General features: G+C 40.4%; 1 protein-coding gene and 1 long non-coding RNA gene across 3 annotated transcripts in view; both read right to left on the reverse strand.

Annotated features, from left to right (window-relative positions):
- LOC6631416 (rho guanine nucleotide exchange factor 10) overlaps window positions 1-25,840 on the reverse strand; it is a 132,744-nt gene that overhangs the window by 39,644 nt on the left and 67,260 nt on the right. The gene's annotated exons all lie outside the window — the stretch shown is intronic.
- Window positions 30-25,629, reverse strand: LOC116652224 (uncharacterized). The gene is made up of 2 exons (XR_004305217.2): window positions 22,928-25,629; window positions 30-5,712 (listed from the first exon to the last, which is right to left on the reverse strand). It is a non-coding gene; the product is annotated as an uncharacterized lncRNA (long non-coding RNA).

Consider the following 25,840-nt stretch of genomic DNA (forward strand, 5'->3'; position numbering starts at 1 on the left):
ATGCTCTATCGTTATTCAGATGCTCTACGTAACTTATATCTGGCACTTTTATTAGTACATCAACAGTTTTGGTTTTGTACATTTCAAATTTGTCGGCCTCGATGGAGACTCCAAAGCCTAATCCGAGTATATCACGGCCTATCAATACATCGTATTTCAAAAACTTATCCATTATTACATGAAATAATATTTCTAAGGAGTACTGATCAATTTTAACAGTAGCCAAGATTTGCATAGTGCTATACACAGGATTTTCTCCAATACCCCTCAAAACTATCAAATTATTAATTCTTTTTCCGGAAAATTTCTCGGCACAACTCTCTCTGATGAGCGTACATTCCGCTCCAGAGTCAAAACAAAATGGAACGAGCTCACCAGATTGACGCAGGATTCCTTTTGGCTCGGACACACAACAGATGTTTATACGCTTGTCATGTGATCCAACACCGCTCGTAGAAACTCCTTTCGTACATGAAGACGCAATGTGGCCAGCATCGCCACATTTGAAGCAGGTAACGGCAGATCGAACTTTAGGTAATGCTGAGTTTTTTGACACGTTGCCTTCTTCATACTTCCTCTTGCGACATTCGACCATTTTGTGTCCGAGGTTTCCACAATGATGACATTTAATGCCATATGTTTTCGATCTCTTGCGATCTGGTTCCATTGGGATATTTGGCTGTAGACCTCCATTTGACCTTCCATAAGCATAGGCCTTCAGATGCTGTTGCATCTCGTCTTGACTTTTAATATTAGTCGTATATAACATACGTTGCAGACTTTTGTCGATTTTCGATGTATGTGCCAAAACAACTGAGACTGCAATTTCCTCCATGTTCGCTGTCTTCCATTTGGATAAAAGTGAGGTCACAAGACGGCTCGCATATACGGAGAGGCATTCGCCATCATTCGGTCGGCCATTAAAAATGTTCATTAAAGTTGCCGCCGATGTTTCCATTCCCACGAAACGTTGCAAAAACAATTCCTTAAAATTTTGCCAGTTCATTCCAGTATAGCATATTTGAGAAAGCCAGGGCGAGGCGCTTCCTTCTAGGGAGCCGCTGAGGGTCATCACCAGTGTACTGTCCTCAATAGGATTATCGTCAAGTATTATGTCCACAGTTTTGCACCAGGCATTTGCATCTGCGCCTGCAATGTCCGGGTTGAACTTTGGCAACGAGATGCTCTTCTTTGTTGAGGATGCTGAATTTGACATCTGCATTGCTTTAATAATCTCAAGAATATTTCGATTTTGAGATTCCAAAAGCTGACGCCACGAATCGTCAGAATTGCCTCGTGGAGGGGCATCGCCTAATCCCACTTCTGATGTCGGAACAGAGAAATCACTTTCTTTGCAATTAGGCATACTGGCAGTACAGCAAGTCCCGAGTGTCGTTATAGTCACAAAATAATTATATTTTTAGGAGCGAGCACGTCTGTTCTCTATGACTTCCACTTTTAGAATGAATAATTTTCATCGTCCTCGAGCATACTACTCATGCTCTTGTCATTCTATATTCTTCTCTGACTTTTAGTACTGTTAGTGAACATTCAACACTATAGCAAACTGGACGTTATACAACACACTCGGGCCATGCTCGGCAGAGACTATCTTTTTTGTCTCACACCATGCTTTCAGTAGCAACCCTAATACAAGTAGGACAGTTATGTTAAATAGCAGTACCTTCTGTCAAATTCTCTGATTCTTACTAACACTTAATCGTTAGCATTCAAAATAATACTCACAATAATTTATTGGATACACGACATATATATATGTACATACACACATGTGTGTGCTTATTTCAAGAATACAATGGACGGCGGCAGTGGCAGCAAAGTTGGGGCGAAATAATTGAGAATAACTCTAAGAGAAACGTTTAAAACATTGAATTAAGTCATTAAATATATATGTATATATGTGTGTGTAGTCATAATGATTATTATCATACCCTGTAAGCTGGTTAAAAAAAGGGTATAAGAAGTTTGTGCAATGTATGTACATATATATTTCAATGTCCTTATTCCTGAGTTTAGCTCTATACTCCCACAAGGGGACCTACCGTAAAGTGGAGAAACCTGGACCCACACAGATCCTCTACAAGACAATATCGCTTTGATTCAACTCCAGTTTCTTTCAAAGTAGAGGTATTCTGAGAGGCTGACAATCAGAAAAATGCTTGTGTGACACCATGGGGTATATATGTCTACATTTTCCTGATCAAGCTAAGTCGATCAAGCTATGTCCGTCTGTTCATCTTTTTGGGAATGCGTTGATTTCGGAACATTCTATTTACATATATGTATATTCTCAGTGGCGAACTAATATACTCAGTTTCCTTTTTGTCAACCGGGTATATACATATGTAGCTGGTTTGACCAGGGCCAGGGCTGCCGGGCTGCCAGGGCTGGGTATTTGATGAACAGCTCTCGCTTGCGGCCGAGACAATGTGCAAAACATAGCCGCAATTAAACGCCGACAAATGCTGTGCGAGTTACTTAAAAAGCTATCACATTTTTGTGTTCATGTTTTTTGTTTATTTTATTTTTTTTTCGCTTGACCATTTGGCAATTTGGCAAATACTTTTAACAACACTTTATGACTAAACGCAAATGTGGAAATGAATTAAAAGTTGGGCACGTACAACAACAAGCTGAATATTGCAAATTAAAAGCAAAGTCTAGAGACTTTGAACATATGACACCGAAATGTTAAAGCAATTAAATTTAATGATCCAAATGAAAAATGCAGGCAAAATAAACGTAAATTGATTTTTGGAAAATTATAAACAAAACGCAAACTGCCCAAAAGCTTGCCAATTGAGAGCCACAAAAACCGACGCACCGCCAACTGCACCGCTGCCAAATTTTTAAATGCTGAACTCTCGATCCGCACACACGCGAATAAACAAATAAAAATGAATATAATGAAAGAGTATCAACAACAAAAGCAACAACAATAACAACAACAGTACTGAGAACAACAATTGGATAAGCTTCCGGAATTAAAGATTCAGCAACAACACAAATTCAAATCCGTTTTTGGCAGCTGTCTACAAACTTTGTAGGTTCAAGGCGAGAACTCGATTTTCAAAATTCATCCGAAACGACGAGAAAGCTGGTCAGCTGGTCAGCTGGTCAACTGGTCAAGTGGTCAACTGGTCAAGTAGTCAACTGGTGGCGGGTGACGTCTGTGACGCCCTCTGTTGCGGATGCGAAAGCATTTGGCCACTAGGGTTCATGGTATGGCAAACGCCCAATTAGCTTTTGGGCAGTGAAAAAGGCGACATCCAACGATTCGCAGCGCGGGGCCGACAAACTCGCCATTGCCGGCATGCACAGTGGTGCCGCAATCATGTCGATCAAATGAAATTCCTGACAGAACACCCGAAAACAACCCGAAACTGTCGCTGTTCATGCTCACATGTTGTATTTGTATTCGTTCTCTGCTTATTCGGGTGACTCTGAGTGTCACATATAAAAAGACAACATTTATCTACATACATTTATCCCGATATACTGGCTGATGGCTGATTAACGCGAAGTCCAAACTGTAAAATCTATGTGACGAATTCCACCCGCAATTGTGGAAAATTGGTGGAAAGTAAATGTACGCAACGTGTTTATTAACAAGCCAATCAGCTAGTCGTTCAAACTAATTTTTAAAGATATTTGTGAAAATTCATTCGATTCGCGTTTCCCACGTTTCTAAAAATTCACCCACCTTGGTGAAAATGGGGATTCAAGGTTGTATGAGCAACAGCTCAAATTGCGTTCGAATGTCTACATCAAATGAATATGTGTTTTACCGATTTTCAAATGCCCAACAACTTTTGCCTGTCCATTCGATAAAGCTTGCGAATGTTTGTAAGGGTGTCTTAGACGTGATAAGACGACATAGGTGAATTCATTCCACTCAGTGAAATGCGCGTTCAGTGTAGAAGGGGAAGGCTTAATTGAAAAGAATCGGACTAAGTCGGACAACGAGAGTATAAATAAAACAATTTTTATAAATTAATATATAAATATAATACATTAAAATAAGCCATTGTTTTGTTTCAGCTAAAGAAAGGTACATATTTAACAAGCCATTTTTTCGGTATATTAAAAAGAAGTAAGACACCCGATATTTGTACTAAAGGGTATGCCACAGTCGAGCATTGAAAATTGGCATACTTTAAACTTGCTGGCTGTCACTGTCTGCTGTCTTGTTTGACAAATTATGAACACGTTTTTGTATTTAAATAATGATTTCGCGTATTTGTTGATCTTTCGGTTTTCGGTGCGTCGAACTGCCCCTCGGAGCTGTTGATAAGATCGATTGACGATGTCGCCCCGATGACGACACACAAAGATAGACCTTCGATTTTTCGCTCTGTCACTGTCGCTGTCGCTGTGGCTCTCTCGCTGCCCAGCCAGGGGGCGGGGCGGAGTAACGTTGCCATTGAATTGCATTTGAAAAGTCAATTTCAGTTGCGAACGTTCAACATTATGTTGGGGCCAAATTAAGATGCGGCTATGCGATTAAGTAGGCTCTGCCAAAAGTCTGTGGTCAGTGCTCAGCTCTGGCTCAGGTCTGGCTGTGGCACACATCGATGCCAAAGTGCAATGACCCATGCTGAGAGTTGAAAAGTCGAAAGGCAAACAAATTGAGTTGATGCCCACAGATTATACAACAAGCAATTCGCATTCGAATTGGAAACGAAATTAAAATTGGGCTTTGACATTGTCAATTGGCCAATGGACAATGAGCTTGTGGCCACACAGAGCGCTGATCGGTGAACGCTGATCAGAGATCTTAACACTTAACACTTGCCGCTGACGGAGTCGACCGAGTGGTCAACAGGTTGATTGACCAGCAGCAGCAGCAGCAGCAACAGCAGCAGATACTTTGTATCTGTATCTTTTGCTTATGAATCGCCAGCAATTTTGTGATAATGCAAAAGTGAAAGGCAATTGTTGATTTGCTGATTTGTCGATTGAATGCTTTGACCAGTGACTGTTTTTGTTGTTTCTCGAATTGGTTTTGGGGCTGTGACCCACTCCGGTCGAGCTAGGTCACAAGCGCTTATTGGAACCTGTTGAGTCAGCCAGCCAATCCTATATATTTGGGGTTTTTACACCATAGCTGAGGGTCTCTCATTTCTGTGCAATAATTATAATCAAAAGACAAAAATAAAGCGGACAATAGATGAGCCAAGCAAAAGATAGCCAGCCTGTCAGTCACTCAGTCAGTCAGTTAGACAGAGGCAGGCCTTTCAGGGCTATGTCGCCTTTGCTGCATCCCTAGAGATGAGGATGACTCAGTCGTGAGATGTTTGTGAGATAATTTTAGCTTGCCATGTTCTGCCGAGCAATAAATGCCATCACATGCACACACACACACGCACAGCAAATGCTTAGCAGCCGGTACAGTGAGTCATGGCGAATGGCAAACAGCGAAATGCGATGCAACTCAGTTAGTTTTGGCAGCAACAGATAGAGACAGCGACGGAGACATATGCTTATACCGCATACAGAGAACCAGATACAGTTCTTGCTGTTGTTTTTGTTGTTGTTCAAGTTGATATACAACATCAAGTTGTCGCACGGCATGACTCACAGATACACAGAAGAGGAGGGCTAAGTATTATTGACCACCCGCCAGAGCTATCCTCTGCTGGCCAAAAACTTCCATAATTGCTTGCCTAATGCTTTATGGCTTATGCTTACCTGCAATGAGAACAAAACAAAACAAAAATAATTAGAACGTTGCAGCTAACAGCGGAATTATATATTAAATTAAATTAGATTAGATTACGCTATGCGATTGCTGACTCTTGAGACTGTAAGCCCAATGTAGTGCACCTTTAACTGTGGCTATTGGAAATATCGATTTAAGAAATTGATAGGAGCGATAAAGGTGGCAGTGGGAATGCATCTGTGCTTGTTCTTGTCTTAGCCAAGTGAATGTGAATGCGAAAATCCGAATGAATGAAATATTTCTAATCTGAGAATATCATATGGAACCTACAAATTAAATTTGGAAGCTCTAGCTCTTAAAATCCTTGAGTTATGCTAAACTTATTTCAATCAATATTTATCGAATTATTAGAAAAGCAAAAATAAAAGATCGTGCTGCTTAAGATACGTAAGAATATATATTTATTATTTAAAATCTTTAGCTTTTTTTATATGTGAAATTGACAGACAAATTGGCTAGGCGTCATTCCTATCAAGATCACATTATGGCGTCAGAGATGCCTGGCACAAAGCTATTTTGGCCTGCTCATTGCGCATTCAAAAGGGTATACAAATACAATTATTCAACAATAGAATATTGAATATTCATATTGTAACGCATTTACAAATAAATCAAAAGAAGACGGGCAGCCAAAATAATTACTTCGAAAAAGGGTCTAATTTATGAGCGCTATTCTTATTGGGGTTATTTTTTCTTGGCTCGGTTGAAAGTAAAAGTAAAAGGTACCATAATTTGCGTGTGGGCATGGCACAGCCCTGCTGCCAAAAGAAGGCGGCTCATTGAAAAGTGAAAAGCGTTCGAGAAAACAATACGAATAGAAATAGAAAATGCGAAGTCTTTTACAAGGCGGCAACAGACTGACTTGAGACGGCGACTAACTAATTGTCAGACAGCGACTAAGTACAAGACTGAAGAGACTCAAGACTTGCAAGTGTACAAAAAGAGGGCAGGGTGGCAGGCTAATAACTTAGTCGAAAGAAAAGTGAAATGAGCAAAATGCTCATAAAAATAGAAATAGAAATGGACATGACAATGACAATGGAAATGGAAATGGAAATAGACATGGAAATGGAAATGTGTATATGGAAAGAGGCAAAACGAAATGAGGCCGTCGCGTAAATTACAAATCAATATGCGATACAATATGCATGGGCCAAACTAGGCCCATTTGGCCGGTCGAAAGCCTCGTGAATCGGCCAACAATTGAAGCTCACCGGCTCACCGGCTCACCGGCTCACCGGGCTGTTGCCTGCCTGGCAGGCAATGAACCTCAGGCGAGGAATGCACTCATAGAACGCGAATGAAAATGAAAATGATGTTGTCGTTGTCGTTGTCGTTGTCATTGTCGTTTTGCTCAAGAGTTTTCTTGGTAAATTGCAGCAGAAGCGCCTAAATCCAAATGCCAGCGACAAAGCGACGACAACAACTTTAATGATGATGTGCCACAAGCAGCAGAACCAGAAGCAAAAGCAAAAACAGTTGGCATAGTAGTGGCAGGAGGCTGGGAATGTGCAACCATTTCATGTGTCAACAGCCACAACTGAACAGCAAATCTCGTGTTGACTATTAGCGCATAATAGTGCCGACTGCGCAATACTCTGTTACCGGCGTAGTTACGAATTGAATCATTCGTCCTTTGTATAATTGGACTGGTGACTCCCCGACTGCCATCACAAGGCAGTAGCTAGTGGCCTAGGTCTGAAACTATTAAAAAGAGATATATATATTCGAATCTGCGCGCCCCCTTTAGTGGACATAATGTTTATATATATACATATATGATTGTATATTCCAAGTGTATATACCCTTGATTACTGAGTGGACAGGGTATAAAAAGAATAATAGTAATGCGCCTCAAAGGTAGACGATGGCTGCAGGAGAAGCTGGCACATGGAGAAGAAGCAGCTGCCCAAGCAGATATATGTATTTGTGTTGCGTGTATCTGCGGCCAGCCAGCCAGCCAAAGATGAGGATGTAGATGATGTCAATGCATCGCCGTCGTCTGGCCGATTCGCTGCCAAATTGGGCTGATCCGTACAATGCCAATGATAAGATGACAGCAGCTGTGAGCTTTGATAAGACGGCCAATTCAAGATTTCAATTGGTTTGCCGAATGCTGTTAAGAGTCAGGCAAAAGGCAACGTGTTGCTTATGCACTCGACATTTTCAATTTTTTGACAAATTACAGACATGAAATTGAAAATATGCATATGCTCTCGTATATGCATTTTGATACTTGGTTTTTTGAGCATAACTGAATAACTATAAATTGATAGATCCACTAAATTTGGTATGAAGATTCTCGTTTAGACTTTAATTATTTCATTTTGTGGATATCTCCCTCAGTTGCCACCAGAAGGAAGCTAGCTAGAGTTTGTAAGCGTAGCTCGATACGGGCTTAGGTTAACTCCTAGTCTGGCACTCCTGACAAAACCACTTTTACTTACTTATGTTTGTTTTGTTGCTTGTTGCTTTATTGTTGTTTTATTGTTTCACTTCGGCTGCAAAATGCAAAAACTTGAGGACTGCTATCGCTCGATGAAACGAACCGCACCGAGCTCCCTCACGCGGCTGACAGCTGTGTTGCTGCCGATATCAGAAGTGTACAGCTGTATATGCCGCTCAATCAAAGCAACAGCAACAGCAACAGCAGCCGCAGCAGCAGCAGCAACAACAACAACTCTGAGCTCAACTGGATCACTTTAAATGGCTGCCTTTTGCAAATGCCACCCAAGTGGCAGCCAGCGAAAACAAAGGCAAACAGCCAATTAATGAGACACTCGCCGTTCACAATGATGCGGATGATGCGAATGTTGATGAGGGGGAGGATGACTGCGACGCTGATGACGAGAATTGGCGGCATCGCGTCAATTGATTGGCATGGATTCAACGCATGAGCAAGCGCCTCGACGATAGGCAAATCTTTTGGCAATGATTGCTGTGCAATTAATGAATATTCACACAGCAAACCAGATTAAATCGTATTGCTCATTTCAATCACATTCGATTGCGTTTTTCCCATTCTTATTCCATATTCCAGTAAAAATGAATGTAGTAACGACATTATTCATACATCAAGCACATGGAAGGGCACTTGTGCGAGCTTAATGAAACAAAGGCCATGTCACGTCTTACGTCTTATGCTTGACATTTTCAAGCACAACATGATGGTAAAAGTGTGTTATTTGTGCCTAAAGCCGGCCAAGAGCTCAGCCTGGAGTCAAAAAATTATATACTATCTGAGAGCTTATCAATGGGTCCACCATGCCAGATTGGAATAACAAATAAAAAAAAATAAACAATAAATAATATTAAATAAAAATAAAAAGTAATGTTTTCATTGAAAAATCAGAATCATAATCAATATGCCAGATTAGCATAGAATATATTCCATACACAAATAAAATTCGTTGGGGTTTTCATTAATTTAATGCGACTTTTGTCTTAATTTTTAAGTTGAAAAATTATACTATTGGACGCCTTCTCAACTGGTCCACTGGCCAAATTATAGTAAAATTTATTCAATAAAAACTAGAATAAAATATTTCCATTAGCTTAAAGCTTTTTTGGACCAATTTATTGTGCTTGCACTCTATAGCTATAGGGTATCTTTCTCTAAGTTTTTCTCTAGGTTTTTTTTTTTTGCATTTGCCTGCACCTTCCTCCGTTTACATTTAAGTCTGTAGTGTATAATGATTTTTTGATATGCATATATAGTTATGCTGATTCTGTATATTTTTCTTAACGTAGAGGGTATCTCAAAGTCGTTCCCTTTAGGCGGCGCACTTGTTTACCAGCAACTCTTCAAAAAGTTGCTGCTGTCGTTGGCATTGATAATGAGCATATTGTTATCGCGCATCATTACAAGCCATTACAAAGTCAAGCAGAACAGCGCGACACACACACACACACACACACACACACGCACACACACACTCACACACTCTCATTTGCACTCGCACTTTCTTCTTTGTTAATATTGCGCAAAAATATTTGCATAAACAAATCGCCTGTCAGTCAGAGCGCCCCGCAGTTCTTCAATTCTCTCTGCGATTCTACAGCTTGGCCACAAACTAGTTTCAATGGGAATTGAAATAAACAGCCCGCAAGGGGGTGCATGAAAGCGGCGGGCGGGCGGTCAGTGTACCTGCGGCAACAGCATTTAGAATGGGTTATATCTGGACTGTTAACCTACCCAGCTGGACGGGTGTGACTGGGCCCAGTAAAAACATTGTCAATATAAATTTAGATTAAATATCAGCAAAGCGCAAAGCTTTTGACAGGTTTTGTTCTCAGTTGTCAACACACACACACACACACACACACACACACACACACACACACACGCACACACTCGTAAATCGTATTCACAATCACAGATTCACAATCGAGGCTCAGATTTGTTGATGCGTGTCAAGCGAAGCATCGAATGATTCTGCAGCGCGGCAATTCGCTTTGCACCCCGCCCACTCCCACCACGATATTCAATTGTGCAGGCATTAGTATGATAAATGATATCAGGGCTTAGCTCGGACAGCTATCGGGTTCACTCCGTTTACTCTGCTCCTCTTCCTGCTGCCTCGATTGTCCGCTTCATGAAGCGTTTATTGTTTGTTTCGTTCTTTGCGTTCGTTTTGTTGGGCGTTTAGCAAAAATTTATGTTCATACGCATTTTTTGCTGCTCCCCCAGTCCCAGCGCAGGCCGAGGCACAGTTCTAGTTCCGCCGGTCACGGCTTTGGCTTCGCTTAACGTGATAGCATGCACTGAAAGCGAGGGTCTAGCGAGGGCTGCTCAAAAACTAGCACTTATGCAAAAACTGTGACAATCGCTTTCCGCTCATACTCCACCCGTATTGGTGAATTTTTAAAAATAATGAATACACAGCTGATTCGATGAATACGAATTTTAAAGTATCAAGATTAATTTAATTTAATATATGTAATTTGGAAGTTATGAACAGCAATGGAATGTTTCTTTGGCTTCTGCTTAGAATTACGAGCTCCCAGCCTGATTCAAATCTATCCTATATTAAACTGACATTTATTTGTTCATTTGTGTAGAAACTCAGGATCGAATATCAGGCACGGATCGGCATAAAACAACTTCTCTGCATCTAAAATTTCTCTACCATAGGAATGTGCGGGTGGCAACAAGAGTGATTAGGTGCGCGTGGCACCTTTTTTTTTTGTAATTGCCTGAACTTGGTGCTATGTTATTTGAGCCGGGCAATGCCGGGCACAGCTGCTGCTATAAATATATGTATGCATACATATTAATCGAACGATCCGCAAACGAACGCATAAGCGCACAATAATCGAAGTCTGCAGCACTCCCCGCTCCACGGTCCATATTGCCAATTGTGTTAGGGTATTTGAATTGATATAAATTACGAATCGCTTGAAGCGTCGCTTATTTCCGCACTGGGCGAGTTTTACGAACAACAAACAAATTGTTGGACTTAAGCTAAACACACATTCTGGATATACAAAACAGCAGAAGCTATATCGATGCCATTTCCTGTTGCCGAATACCGAATGCGAAATAGCCAAGAATATCGGGTGTTCCCGACTGCGCCATGCTCTCTTTACAGTCTGATTAAATCAGTCAAAAAGGGCTTACTCAATGTGGCTCTTAAACTTAAAGTTCTCATAAAATTTTAGTTTAGCTCTATCTTAGAGGCGGCCAGGTAGCAGGTAGTCTACCTGCCATTTTTTGGATCTCTAACACATTGTCTGCATATAGTATAGAGTATATTCCCAGTTTATAAGTAGGAACAGACATAGCAATAAAAATGTGTATACTCAATTTTCATAATAAGCCTTGTGTAAAAGTTCGTAAAATTATAAACAAACTTAAAATTAATTGGTAAATAAATTAAAAAATGTTTAAATTATGCGACAATAATATTATAGGAATCACACACACACACGCACGCGCGCATGCATGGCAGGCGTATTACAAATTTGAAAATCAGTTATCCGAAGGACGGATAAAGCCAATATTTACACACAGCAATTTTATGCAAATGACAAACAACGCCCAACGCGACGCAACAATTCAATTAGCAGATGAATTATTTTTGCTGGAGCATAATTTATGTAAAGTTTTGAGCCTAACTCTCCTCCCCAGCCCCAGCCCCTACACGCAGTGGAGCCAAAGGTCAGAGAAAAATACAAAAAACAAAATACACCACAAAGATTTCAATTTCAATGAAAACCAAGGCCCAGAAGCCGAAGCGACCACTGCCTCAACTATGGAAACAGACAAATAAAGCAGAATAAAATAACAAAGTTCAAGGCAATTTACAGAAGGAAACACAATGATAAAAGAAACAATAAGATTAAATACCCTATAAGAAAGAAAGAAACAATAAGATAACATATTATGACATATGACATATATGTCTTGAAAAACAAATAAGTTCTTCGTAAGAAAACTGAGTATTCGATAGATTCTTCCTATTTACAATATATTAATACATAGATTTGAAATAATGAAGTTCATAAATGGCAAGTTTGGTTAAGATATCATGCAGAATGCGCCGAAGACAACTTCTTTTATGCGTTACACATGTCGTGACAAGCCTTTTCAAGGGTATACAAATATTTTTATTAGTGAATACGAGCATTGGGACAAGAAAAACGAAACAAATCGAAGGCCGAAAATCATATAAATCAATAAAGAGGAATACAAAACAAATCACCGCATTTAATATTGATTGAAAACTGTGGGAAATCGCAGTAGCAATGACAACCGATAAAGCAATTTCCAACACCAACTCGACCCCACCCCGAGCCCACTTCGCCGAACCATATAACAATGTGCGGCTAACAAACAACAGACAACAAATTGATTTACAGAATTAAGTTAAACTGAAGAGAGAAACACAACGCAAGACTGTCTGTCCAGTGTGCGGATGCCACCCACACCTGAGGCAGTTGGGGGGGGATGTGTGGTATTTTCTGATTAAAACGGCTCATTTGGCGCTCAATTAAGGGCATCAGTTACAGCCAGAAATGACGGGGATTAGAAGTGCAGCACAACAGGGTTAATAATTGGAATTAATTAAGCTGCACGCGGTAAGTGAGAAGATCGAAGCATATACTCTATTCTGGTCCATTTACATACGTTAGGGCATATGTGCATTCATTTTTGATGCGAGTTTTAATGCAGCTGTGTCAGCAATAAATTTAACTTTAAGGAATTCAATCTATCAAATAAAGTGAAAAATTTGTAGAAAACCATTTCATGATCCATTTCCTATGTTGCTAGTATAAGATAGATTTCCCTTTTTTTTATTGAACAGCGTTTACCTTTATCAATAACAGGCTAACAAACAATGTCCAGATCTCACAAATTAAAAGAGTTCCGAACCAGTAAGAAGAACTCTACAAGTTCTATGTAAAAGCTCAGTTGGAAAGTAGTGCATGGGCAAAGGTAAGATTTTCATCCATCTAACTGCTGAGTATACACAATGCGCCAGTCTCTGCGGTCGGTGGGTTGGTTTTGCTCTATATTTGCATTGGCAGTCATTAGCACGGCTTGAGTAATGAGCAGCCAAGAGGTATAGATAACAGGTACTCAATAACTGGTTACCGGCAGTCGGCACTTCTCAGCATGAGATGCGCCCCGTGCCACACGCAGGAGCCACAGCAGCCACAACAGCTTGGCCAGAACCGAACAGCTTCTAATTGGTAACATGATTTGCGCCATGTCAGAAGGCGAGCGGAAGAAGGTTATCTAGTTTCCAAGCTGCGCGTGCATTATTTATCTTTCATAATTGGTGCTGTGGGGGAGAAATTGCCGTACGGCCGTCTGATCGACCTGCTCAGCATATGACTTGCAAAAATAAATAAGTGTGGAACAGGCGCGTGGCAAACGGAACGGCTAATGCAACTTGGCCGCAATTGAGGTCGCGTTTTGGCCAACAAAAAATATTAACAAAAAACCAGGCCTAGTCAAGCGGCAACTTAATTAACTTAACTAGGTCACAACCAGTTAAAAAAAAAAAAAAAAAAGAAGAGAAAAACGTTCAAAAACATATTTTCACATGAGCTATGCCGTAGTCAGTCAATGTGACACAGTGTGAACAGGAGTCAATAGGAACGACGACAGATTTGAAGGCAAAATATCGCAAAACGATGGCGACACACAACCAACACATATGTACATACGCACATACATGCACATATGTGTCATACATATGTATGCTAATGAATGGCACCGATGACAGCTGATTAATTTGAAAACATCAACAAATGAACAGCAACATTTTGTTTGAAAACTATTCGGCGTTTTAAGCGTCACCAAACAAAAAAAAAGATAAATAAATATAAACCGACGAAATGGTTGGAGAGTGTGCTCTGATCGACTAAGAGATACCCTGGTGCACATACACAAAAGGCAAAAGTGCAGCATAACATTGAAGTAGGCGCACATAAACAAATCCAGGGTATATTTTGAGGGCACATGACCAAGTTTAATGTCCGGCAGCTTTACCCATTCGCTATATGTACAGGGTATACAAAAGAAACAAACAACGAATTATCGACGACTCTAAATGATGTCTAATGCAAAAGGTTAATGTTAACATTTGCCTAATATTTCGCAGCTGCCTCGAAGTCGAGTGTTAAAGTTCAGACTTCCCCCGCAACACCCGCATGCCAAGGCGCCGCAACATTTGTCAAGCAAGTCAATTTTGACTTGAAGCATTTGCGCCTGCGCAATTGCGACGCCGTCCGGTCTGAGAGCTGTCCTGGCTCACGAGTTGGTGCTGCGCGGGGTGGGGCTGCGTCTGGTTGGCGGCAACAAGGCGAATGATTAATGATGAAAAAGTTCACAGTAATAAAAAGTTAAAACAAAAATAAACGAAAACAAAATATAAACAACACTGCAAATGAAAAACGACGCCAGTGTTGAAAAACGCCACGACAATGACGATGACAATGACAATAGCAATGGCTATGACAATAACGATAAACACAACGATAATGTCGTGTGTGAACTGTTGCAAATTGTCAACTAGGCAAAATGAAAATATTCACTTTTTGTTGTCACACATTAACTCAACAGCTTATTTGTTTGGAAGGCCAAATTATCGACTAAATATCGGATACCAAAAGCCTACAATTATCTATCACCAAGTTAAGGATCACGAGCGACTAATTTTGAACTAATTGTATTATCAGGTCCTTTATTTGAGAATATATATTTAATACATGATGAGATGGCAAGATATGAAGAATAATAATAATTTAGATATCCTTGTTATTACTTTAACGTCTCTCTTGTTCTACTTATTGTTTTAATACTCTCGTTGTTTAGTTCAAATTATAAAGAATTTTATATTTTATAGCAACATGTCTAAGTCGCAATAAATACAATTTTTACATATAAACGTGTATTTATATATATATTTTTTATGTACCCTTCGCTTAAAACGCGCCTTAGGCCATTCCAAAATTTACTTGATAGTTAATTGGATTTTTATCTCGAACAATTGAAAAATCATACGCATATCGATTCAGGGATTTTCCATTAATATATCCCGTTGTTAAGCCTTTCCACGCATCACAAAGAGCGTGTGCAAATAAAAATGGAAATTGTTTTACGTGTTGGCCAAAATATATCGGTAGGTTTGGCTTGATGGGGTTGCTCGCTTGGTGAACACTTAAAACATTTTAAGAGCGAACGGGGTATATGGATTGTGTTAAATGTTCGGCTTAACACAGTTTAGAGCTGGAATTTCAAAAATTTGACAGGTAGACTCTTTCATACATTCTCAAAAGATTTCAAATTGGGGAAAATTGCCAAGTCTTAGAGGCAAAGTCAAAGGGACTCTGATCGAGTGATTCAATATGGCAACAAAGGTATGAACAGAGTGTTGCGCAGTTGCGTAGACCCGACTGCAACGTTCTTACCCGTTCGTTTTGTGTGTGTGTGTGTGTGTGTGTGTGTTATTGGACGGTTCTTTTTTTAGGCGCAATTTCCCCAAATGCAAAATCACGTAGCCGCCGTGTCGAGCGACATGTGGAGCGACTTGTTCGCGCTGGTGTGTGTCTATGTGTGTGTGTTTGTGTGTGTGTGTGTGTGTGAAACTGTCATAAAAGTGAGATAAACATCTTTTTAACAAAGGCGGGCGGCAGCAGCAGCAAATCGAGCAGCGTCTGGAGCTGCGTGCTTAAGAGTTACGGCTCGTTTCGGGCCGGGCCATCAAAATAGTTGAAAACAAAACAAAATGCAAAAACAAAAAACAATTTACTTGTGTGTAAAGCCGGCAGCTGTTTAAAGCTCCAAGCGCTTGTTTTTTATGCGCGAAACATGCAAAATTTGTAGAAATTACATTGAGTTACATTTTATAGTGCGATGCAACAGCAACAACAACAACAACAGCGAATGGCTGGTCAAGAGTTCAGCTTTGGGCCAACACACGCACACACACACACACACACACACACACACACACACACACACACACACACACACACACACACACACACACACACACACACACACACACACACACACACACACACACACACACACACACAGTTTTGTGGGCGATGCGCAAAAATTTGTTTACCTCGGCTTCTTCTTACTGTTGCAGTTGACATAAGTCAAATGTATGTGGGAAGTAAGTGCTTTTTTCATGCATGCATGCATGTGTGTGCGAGTGTTAAGTTGATTTAATGCTGCTGCCTGTTGGGCTTCCCTTTTTTTTTCGAGACTAGTTTTTCTAGCTCTTTATTGGTATTTTTTTTTTGTTTTTATTTTATTTTTTATTTGGCAGTTATGCCTGGGATTCTAATGCACGGCCTCGCAGCGAACACCTCCCCACTGCGTCCCCCCATTGATGCACAGAACGTGGGAAATTTAGCAGCGAGTTCAACTTGGTTCAGCTCCGTTTGGCCCAGCTCCCCATCATCATTATTGTTGTCCAGATCGTAAATAACAATTCGTTTGGGGCGCAAGATAAATCAGCATTGACATTAAACTTAAGTTATTTGTTTTTATATTTGGCTTTTGTTGTTGCCCTTTTATATGTTTAATTTGTTCTTGATGGCCTGAGAACTATTTAAAAGCGATTATATTGTCGCTTTCGAATTATAAATTTCATCTGCAGAGAGTCTTGAGTCTCTCAAGAAACTTGCTCCACATTATTTTGCCATACATAAGAAGAATTCTTCGCAGAGAAATCACTTTTTAGTTGCGTTTCGTATGCGGAAATAATTTTTATTTCTGACGCATCTATTCGCTACCTACGCAACAAATCAACATTTAATTATACTATTCAGACACGTTTGACAAATAAAATAAATTCTTAAGATTCGGTTGCAAAATTTTCAATATTCCATATGTGAAAATGTTTCAAATGGAAGACAACAACAATAAAGGGTTTTTGTATCTCTTAAGCTTATGGAATATCTCATTTGTAAACATAACTTTTTAACAGCTTGTTGATTTTATTCATGGAGAAGAGCTTTGATTAAATAAGCATAATTATTTGAATCATTTCAAAAATAGAATGTTTGCTTTCGAATTTGTTTCAAGCCGTTTGAAGCAGCTGCCAGTTGGTTTGCAACTCGTTTAGATATTTAAAAAAAAATTAAAATTTCAACTTTGGGGTGGGTTCAGATGTTGGTATTTACGCGCATTTAAGGCCCGCAGCTTAACGGGGCCTGCTAAATATACGTAAATTGCAAGTTAATGAGCTCAAGTGGCCCATCGACAAGTCGAGCTGCGGCTGTGGGTTGTGGATTGCGGCTTGTGGCTTCTCGAGTGAAGAAGTGGAAAGTGTAGAACGGCGGGGGGGAGGGAGGCAGTGCTAGGTCCGCCCCTAAGACAAATAAATATAAATTCAAATCAAACGAAAAATGATGTGCTCGCATTTGTGTGCGCTCGCCCGCATCGAGTTGTGACCGCGGCGAGGGTGAGCAGGGCAGGGCATAGAGATAGAGTGGGTGGTCGGGCAGAGACAAAGAACCGAACCGGATCCCGATAGCTACACCAGACCCAGACCCAGACCCAGACCCAGACCCACAACTGGACCCATGCCCATCAATTAAACTGACAGCCAGTGGCCATTACGCGCTCATCAACGCACTTAGCTCTTAGATGGAATTAAGAGAGAAAGAGAGATAGAGAGAGAGAGAGAGAGAGAGACAGAGAGGGAGATAAATAGTCAGGGGGTGATAAGTCGACAGTGTGAGGAAGAGAATTAACTAGCACTGGGAAGCGGTTGCAGTTCAATTAACTGCCAGTTGCAGTTGCAGTCGCAGTTAACCAACTGACCTTTAAGTGCCACCCACCCCTGCCGCAGCTCGCCCCATCCCATTGTCAGTTCAAGTGTCAAAATATAGAGCTAACACGATATGCCACGAAAAGCTAAACTGTACTTTGTTCTACCAATTAACAGTTTGCCGCTAAATGCAATTTATCTGGCTCAGGGCTGGGCGAGAATCTTACTTTCAGAAGTCTTAGCATACCATACAAATTATTCTAATTGTATGAAACTAATATTATTTATTAAAAAAAATATAATCATTTTATATATAATACGTTTTGTTTTCGTGGCATGTTCAAAGTTTTATTTTGAATAATTGTCAGCTAGAAATAACGGACCACAAAACCCTAAGAGAACTGTCTGAGATAACTAAAAAACTAGAAAATATTTTGAATTCATGGAAATAACAATTCGTATACTTGGAAAATTATTATAGATAGATATATGAATATAGATAGATTAATAGATTGAAAGATTGATAGATAGATGGATAGATACTTAGATATATAGATATGATAGAAGTTATAGTGTTTGCAATCATTTGCCTAAATTGTGGCTGAAAATAGATTAAGCAAGCTATAATTTCTCTGAAAAGCTTTTTGAACTGTAAGCCTCTAAGCCTGTAATTGGGTTGTTAAAATAATCCTACACATTTAAGCTGAGCATTTATTAGTTAAGCGTATTAGCTAAATACTTTACATATATTTTTAATTAACTTCAAGGCATGCGAGTTGTTCAACAATTAAAAACCATTGAGTAAATAAACAAATAGTGAATTATGTAAATAAATGGGCTTAAAAACAACAAAGCTATAGTTCGACTCGGGCATTGTGTCTGTCAGTTGTCCATTGTGAATTGAGCGCATACATATATGTGTTCACAATTGTCGTAGTTGTGGCTGTAGCAGCGAGAGAGCATGAGAAAAGTGAGAACTGGCATTTAAGGATTCCAGAGAAATCTATTTATTTTTTTCTGTCTGTTTTGGTATCATTTGGTTTTTGAAGGGCAAGGGGGCTGTTGTTGAGGGGGGGGACGCACATTAACAACAGCTGGCAGAGCTTACAAAGTCACAGTAATTAACTTGAAATTATAAAAATAAAAATGTAGCAGAAGCAGAAGAGGAAGCAAGAGAAATGAAGCAGAAGAAGAAGAAAAACAACTAAATGCATTTCTACACGCAAATGAAATCGAAACCGAAAATCGGGTTGAAACAAAACAATAAAAATGCAATGCGACGGGGCGTGACGTGCAATGGGGACGCCCCATGTGGGTAGGGGTTGGGTTTGGTTTGGGTTGTAGGCAGGGGCGGGGGAGCGGGTGGTTTCACCGTATTGGGATGCGCCATGAAAATTGAAAATTGTCAAAAAAAAAAAAAAAAAAAAAAAATAAAGAAGAAAAAAAAAGCAAGCAACAAGACGACGACGAGCAACAAATTAATCAATGTAACTGCGACTGCGACGCCGACGGCGACAACTGCAGCGACTGCAAATGAGAGGAGTGCAGCAACAACAACAACAACAGCAACAACAACAACAACAACAGCAAATAGGTAAACTGGGTTTGCAGTCGAGATACGCGCTGCCAATTGAATTGGTGGGTGGGCAGTTGACGGGGTATTGTGGGGCGGAGGGCTGTTTGATGCAGTTATCTACGCAGCGTTTCAATTTAATTTGCTGTGCAGCTAACTCCCCGTTACCGTTACCCCGCTCACGCTCACGCTCACGCTCTCTCTCGCTATCCCTCTCTCTTAACTATGCGTGTGTGTGTGTGTGTGTGTGTGTGTGGCCCAAGACTTTCGTTTTCATCTTAGTTGTTGTTTTAGTTAAAATCATTAAATCTTCTGCTTGTTGTGCTGCATGTCTCTCTGTGCGTGTGTGTGTGTGTGTGTGTGTGTGTGTGTGTGCTTTTTTTTTTACTTTTTGTCGAATGTTTCTGTAGCTGTTTGTTTTTATTGTTTATTGTAGTTGCAGTCAGTGCTGTTAGCAGTCTGTAAATGGGTATAGCTTTGACGTTAGTTAACAAGTTGGCGATTCGCTTTCACTGCGCGCCGGGCCCGAGCCTAATGCGTATTATTATTATTGTTGTATACCCTGTAGCTATCGCAAATGCGTTCACATTTTACATTCACATAGCCGAAATTGTCTGATGTCTTATGCAGTTCACGATTCTAGCTAATTGCTGATGTCGTTGTTGGCCTTACGACGGGCTAGCTGACATGTCATCGAAGGTGTCTTGTGGCTTAATAGCTTTCATGTCTTTTAAACTCGTCATGCGTCCATTCACGCATCATTAGCTCAGGTTTTCAGAGCTATTGAACTCAAACATAATAATACGTCCTTGTTATATTTAATTTAACCTTTTGTAATTAATTTGAGAGTCAGAAAAGTGTTAACTCGAAGACAACGTTGCTGACACGTCAAGCAGAGTGTCCTGCAATGGCAGAAAATGTCTGGATCAATTTCTATATGCGAGATGAGTGCTGACTACAGGGTATCTTTAAGTCGTATACCCGTGCTGGTTGAGGCTATATTCTTATTATTGTTGTTGTTTTAATTACACTGCTCTGCGTGTTGAGCTGCGTATCTGACAGATACACAGTACTGACACACACACACACACACACACACACACACACGCGCGCGCACACATTTTTGTGCATGTTGAGCTAAAGTTTTTGATTTGATTTCTTCTTCTTATTAATACTTGGGATCTATGTCGTCAAGTGACAACAGATGACGCAACTTTCCCAAAAACAAAAACTTGGCTACGGTTTCTATTTATGTGTAAATGCATGTATCTATGTTTCCCTTTGACGCTGCCTTTGGCCGACGCGTCGCCTGTCGCCTGTTGCCTGTTGCCTGTTGCAAGTTGCCTTTGGCCATTGTTGTTGTTGTTGTCGCTCAATTTCCAATTTTGGAAATAACTCAGTTTGCTGTCAACGTCTTGCGATTCGTTTGTATTCATGTTTTGTTCTCCTGGCTCAGTTCCTATGTCTCACCCGGCGCCCCCGCCAGTTGCCTGCCGCCGGCTGCCTAGGCCAAGCGGCAGCAAGATCCGAAAGGAGTTTTCTTTGAATACACACACACGCACACACACTTGTACAGCTGTGTGTGTGTGCGTTGCATTTGTATTGCGGCAACAAATGGTAAACATGTGTTGCAAACTTGGCGGCATGCTGAGCGCTATTTGAAGTATTCGTATGTAAATATCTCCATAGATACACACACACTCACACACACACACACACATTGATTGAGCTCGCATTTGTCGTTGCCTTTTGCTTATGGAATCATGTTCAGATTGAAGATCGCGAAACGGAACATAAAATTTGTATGAAAACAAATATCAAACAGTCTAATACCAACATTTCCCCTTTCTACAGTGAAAGCCCTCTTGAGTGAACACCTAAAGTTCTATTCATTTCTTAAATTTTAAGTACGTAAAAGTGTCAAAAAAGTAGAAAGTTTGAGCTACAAATAGTCATCTGGGAATTATTTACAAATATTTCAGAGAAATTCTTATTTGGAATAGTTCATAATTCTAAGGATTTTGCCTGAATGAAATTAAATTATCTAGAGATAATTCTTCTAATTTTGATATCTGAGCATTCAGTTTTTTTTTTTTTATAGCTCGTGCAGTGAGAACAGGGGCGTTGTCCTGCTGGAAAATCGAATTATTCCCTTGAAGGAAGTGTGCTTTAATTTACATTCAGAAGAGCGAATGCACATTCATCGTATTTCCCTTAAGAACTAAGATACATACATAAATGTATGCATGTACATATGTATGCACATATAATTATGAATATGCAGATCTGTGAGTCGGTCTTGGGTTTTTAGTTTTGGGTTCGGTTTACTTTTGTTTTGTAGGCGCTGGAGGCCAAAATTGAAAGCGGCGCAAAAAGCGCACTTGATGCGAATATTCGAATTCGAATTCGGTTTGCTTTGAAAGGGTTGAGTGCCAGGGTCTCCGTCTCGGTCTGGGTCTGGGTCTTCGTCTTCGTCTCGGTCTCGGCGTCGGTCTCTTCTTGGTATTGCCAACTGTGGCTCGGGGCCGCGTTTCGTGCTGCTGTTACGGTTGCGATGCAAAGGCCGCGCAAAGCCGGAGGCTAGCGGCAGCTTCAAGAGTGGGCTTAAAATTGCAGTTTGATATGCAGAGAACACACACACACTCACACACACACAAGCTTTGTGCTCTGCTTGTGAGTGTAAAGGAGCATATCAGTTGTTGCTCCACAAAATTTACGGGTGGGGCTATTATCCTTTATCTAACTAACAGAATTTCTGTTGCATGGGTCACAGTTTGAGCGCAACAGTTTGAGAGTCACTGATGGCTTTACGGCCTACTTTTCATCAATTGCTTCTTAAATCCACCTTCTACTCCGCCCCCGATTCACAAATTTTGTCGTTCGCCTCGAGTTTGGGTTCTTGTTCTTGTTCTCGTGCTCAAGTACAAATAGTTCCTGGAAACGCGAACGCAAACCGAAAATTAAAATGCAACGAGAATGCGTGTTGAATTTTGTATAAATATGCCGCAAAAGGGAAATTACACTAACAAATGCATCAAATGTATCAAATGCAAGAAGGCGTGCGGCAATTAAAAATGCGCGGAATGAACGGGATAAGCACAAAGCAAAGCAAGCAGGAAACACGAAAGGGAATCGCGAGAAACTGATAAATTGATCAACACTGAATTTTGTATGTATGTACATATGTATGTGTGTATGTCAACAGCATGGAAATGCATCTGTCTCTCTGTGACAGTTGCAGTTCCAGTTCCAGTTCCAATCTTCCAATGCTCCACTGTTCTCAATTGCCATTTCGCATCGAAATGCAACGCACAAATATCAAATGCAAAAGCAAAAACCACAATAATTTGCAATTGTTCTTTGTGTCGTTACCTTTTCTTTCTGCTCCTCTGCTTCTCTGCTCACGCTGTCTATTACTGTCTCTCTTGCGATCACGCTGATAATTGTAGTCTGCTTATTTTCTTTCTTATGTTTTGTTATTTTTTTTTTTTGTTATTTTTTGTTTTTTGTTATGTGTGTTTTATGAAGGTGAAGTCACTGCACTTTTGTTTTTGCCGTTTTGCCGTTTTGCTGTTTTGCTTTTCAATATGACAGCTGCTGTTACTGCTGCTGCGGCCGTTTGTTCTTATTCTTTCGGTCAAATAGGCAACAATTGTTGTTTCTGCGTATTGTTGTTGCTTCAGTTGCTTTCTTTTTGTTAATCGTTAATTGCAGTTGTGCTTGTGTGTGTGTGTGTGTGTGTGTTTGTTACTGCTTAGAACACATCTGCAAGCGCCTCACAGTTTTTGGTTTGGCTTTGCTTTGTACTTGTTTACTTGCATTCGCTTTCGTCTGTTATTTGACTTTACACTTGTTGCTATTGGCGCGGCTGCTTTGTGCCGTCACCGGCGCTGCCTTTCGGCAGAAGAGGAACGACCGAAATTAATAAACAAAAAAAAATGTAGAAAAAAAAACTCACTAACACTCAGTGTAAACACACGCGTTGTGCACTTAATTGTATAATATTATTTGTCGCAAAACAAAAATCGTACTCGCATCAATTGATAGCCAATTGCAGTTGCAACGAAGATTTTTAATTCGAATTTACAGATTTTAACGGCGACTGCACGTCCTCAGACCTCGACTTCTGAAATAAGACTGTTCTGCTAAGTTAACAGACGCTATTAATCCAGGGTAACTGAGACATACTCATGAGAGCTGCTAAATACTCAAAAGAGCTGTTAACCGCTACTCGCTGTTGGCTCTCAACGCAACTGTTAACTTAACAGTTGCGCTCTCAGAGAGAACACAACAACATTGCCGCTGTGCGCAATGTTAGTATTATGTTATTTCTTGTCTTAACAATTCTGGCGCAATTTATTGTTTGTTTTTGCTATTTTTAAGCACTTGGCTTTAAATAAAGTATTTGTTTATTTTATTAATATTGCATTTATTCATTTTGTTTAATGGAATTTGCAAAAATCGAATTCATTCAGTATTATCTACATTTGAGTAAACATTTAAATATTATTATTATTATACATATGCAAACATATGTATGTGAACACATATTTAACCAAAATATTTTTGCTCATTTATTAAACATAAATAGGGAAACGCTTTCACGTTTTTTTTTCATTGCCAGCGAGCGCACTGTAAACAAAACACGGTTTACTCACAAATCGTTGCTACTGTAGCGACTCAATCGAAATTTTATGAATGAAAACGGAAAATGAAGAGCTGCCATATCGGAGCGCAGCTTAAGAGCGAGCGAGAGCGTCGATCAGAGAGTCGTGCAATTGCATTTCCCTTTCCAGTACTTGTTTACGAAGGTACCCAGCAGGCATGTTAGGCATGCCTTTTGTAATGCCATTTCACAACTATATGTTCTTGATATATGTATGTTTGTATGTACTTATATATATGTGCGTGCAAGCTGGCACGTGATTGTGTGGGCTTAGAATTGTAAGATGACCTTTGTTTATTTTAACCCACTTCTGTGAACAATTTAAACGAGCATAGAATCTTTGTTGGCCGTATGGCATAGGAGGAGGTAAAGGCTTTGTTTGCGCTGCGTCGAGTAGAACGAATGTTGAATTCAGTACTTTTTTCATGTTCCATGTTCCTGGTTGACAAGAACACACACCACAATGGACTTACACACACACACACACACACACAAGCACACAAACATTCACATATTGCACAGAATTCTTCCGAAGCCATGACGCAAAAAGTCAGGCAGTTGTGCCTGTCGCTGGGTTTTTTGCCCATTCAAATTGCATATGGTAAATAACAGCAATTGGGTATTGGAACTTAGGACTTGGCCTGGAACCGTCGCCGATAACTTAGCACGGTTCCGCTTTTTAATACTTCAGATCGAGAATCGAGATCGGAGCAACACGTATGACACACCCGCATACAAAGCATACACAAAATTCAGTGAGCGCGGCGAGAGAGAGCGAGAGAGCGAGAGAAAGAGCGAGCGTGAGCTGGAGCGAGTGCGGCTTAGGGAGATGGCGTTAGCTGATTGAGAACAATAGTGGCACCGGAAATTATTGCATCTGTTGTTTTGTGTTTATTTCTGCTGCAGCTCCACCGCACTCCTTCAGTGTCTTCTTCCACATGAACATATACATAAACGTTCAAACATACAAATATAAACATGTGTGAGTGTATGTATACATATTACTTGTGTTTTGTTTTGCGTTTGTTTTGTGTTTTCGCTCTTCAGGTCTGGCCACACTTGAATTGTTTTCAGCCTCTGTTTCGAGTTTCTACAATACGACAAATTCTGCTGAAATTTTCAATTGCCTGGCAAAACGAAATATTAAGAGCCCCCGCGCATTTGAGCGACAAGCGGGGACGCCTGCGCAGAGACGTTAACAGCAGCGTCCGCGCCTATGTTAGCTTCAAGTGCAAAGTGCAATTGTGGCCACCCGCGTCCCTGTGCCGACGCTCTTCCTGTAGCAAACACATAAACATGTATGTTACATGTACAGAACAATGGATAACAGTCAATGCGGCTGTTAAGTCTCTCACGGCAGTCAGTTTGCAGGTATTTAACAGACTGCGATTGCTGTAAACAGAGCAACGCCATGTGGGAGTCTGTGTGTGCCTGGTTAACAGCTGCATAAGCTTGCTGATAAGCTGATTGGAGCTGCGACCAATCGCTTTGTGTGTGTGTGTGTGTGTGTGTGTCTCGTTAACAGCTGCATCCACTTGCTGATAAACAGATTGAGGCTGCAACAATGCACCTGCATTGAGAGCCCTCGAATGACGAACTTTACACTGTACTAATAGATG

This window comes from Drosophila virilis, chromosome X (assembly GCF_030788295.1).
Source record: "Drosophila virilis strain 15010-1051.87 chromosome X, Dvir_AGI_RSII-ME, whole genome shotgun sequence".
Lineage (NCBI taxonomy): Eukaryota > Metazoa > Arthropoda > Insecta > Diptera > Drosophilidae > Drosophila > Drosophila virilis.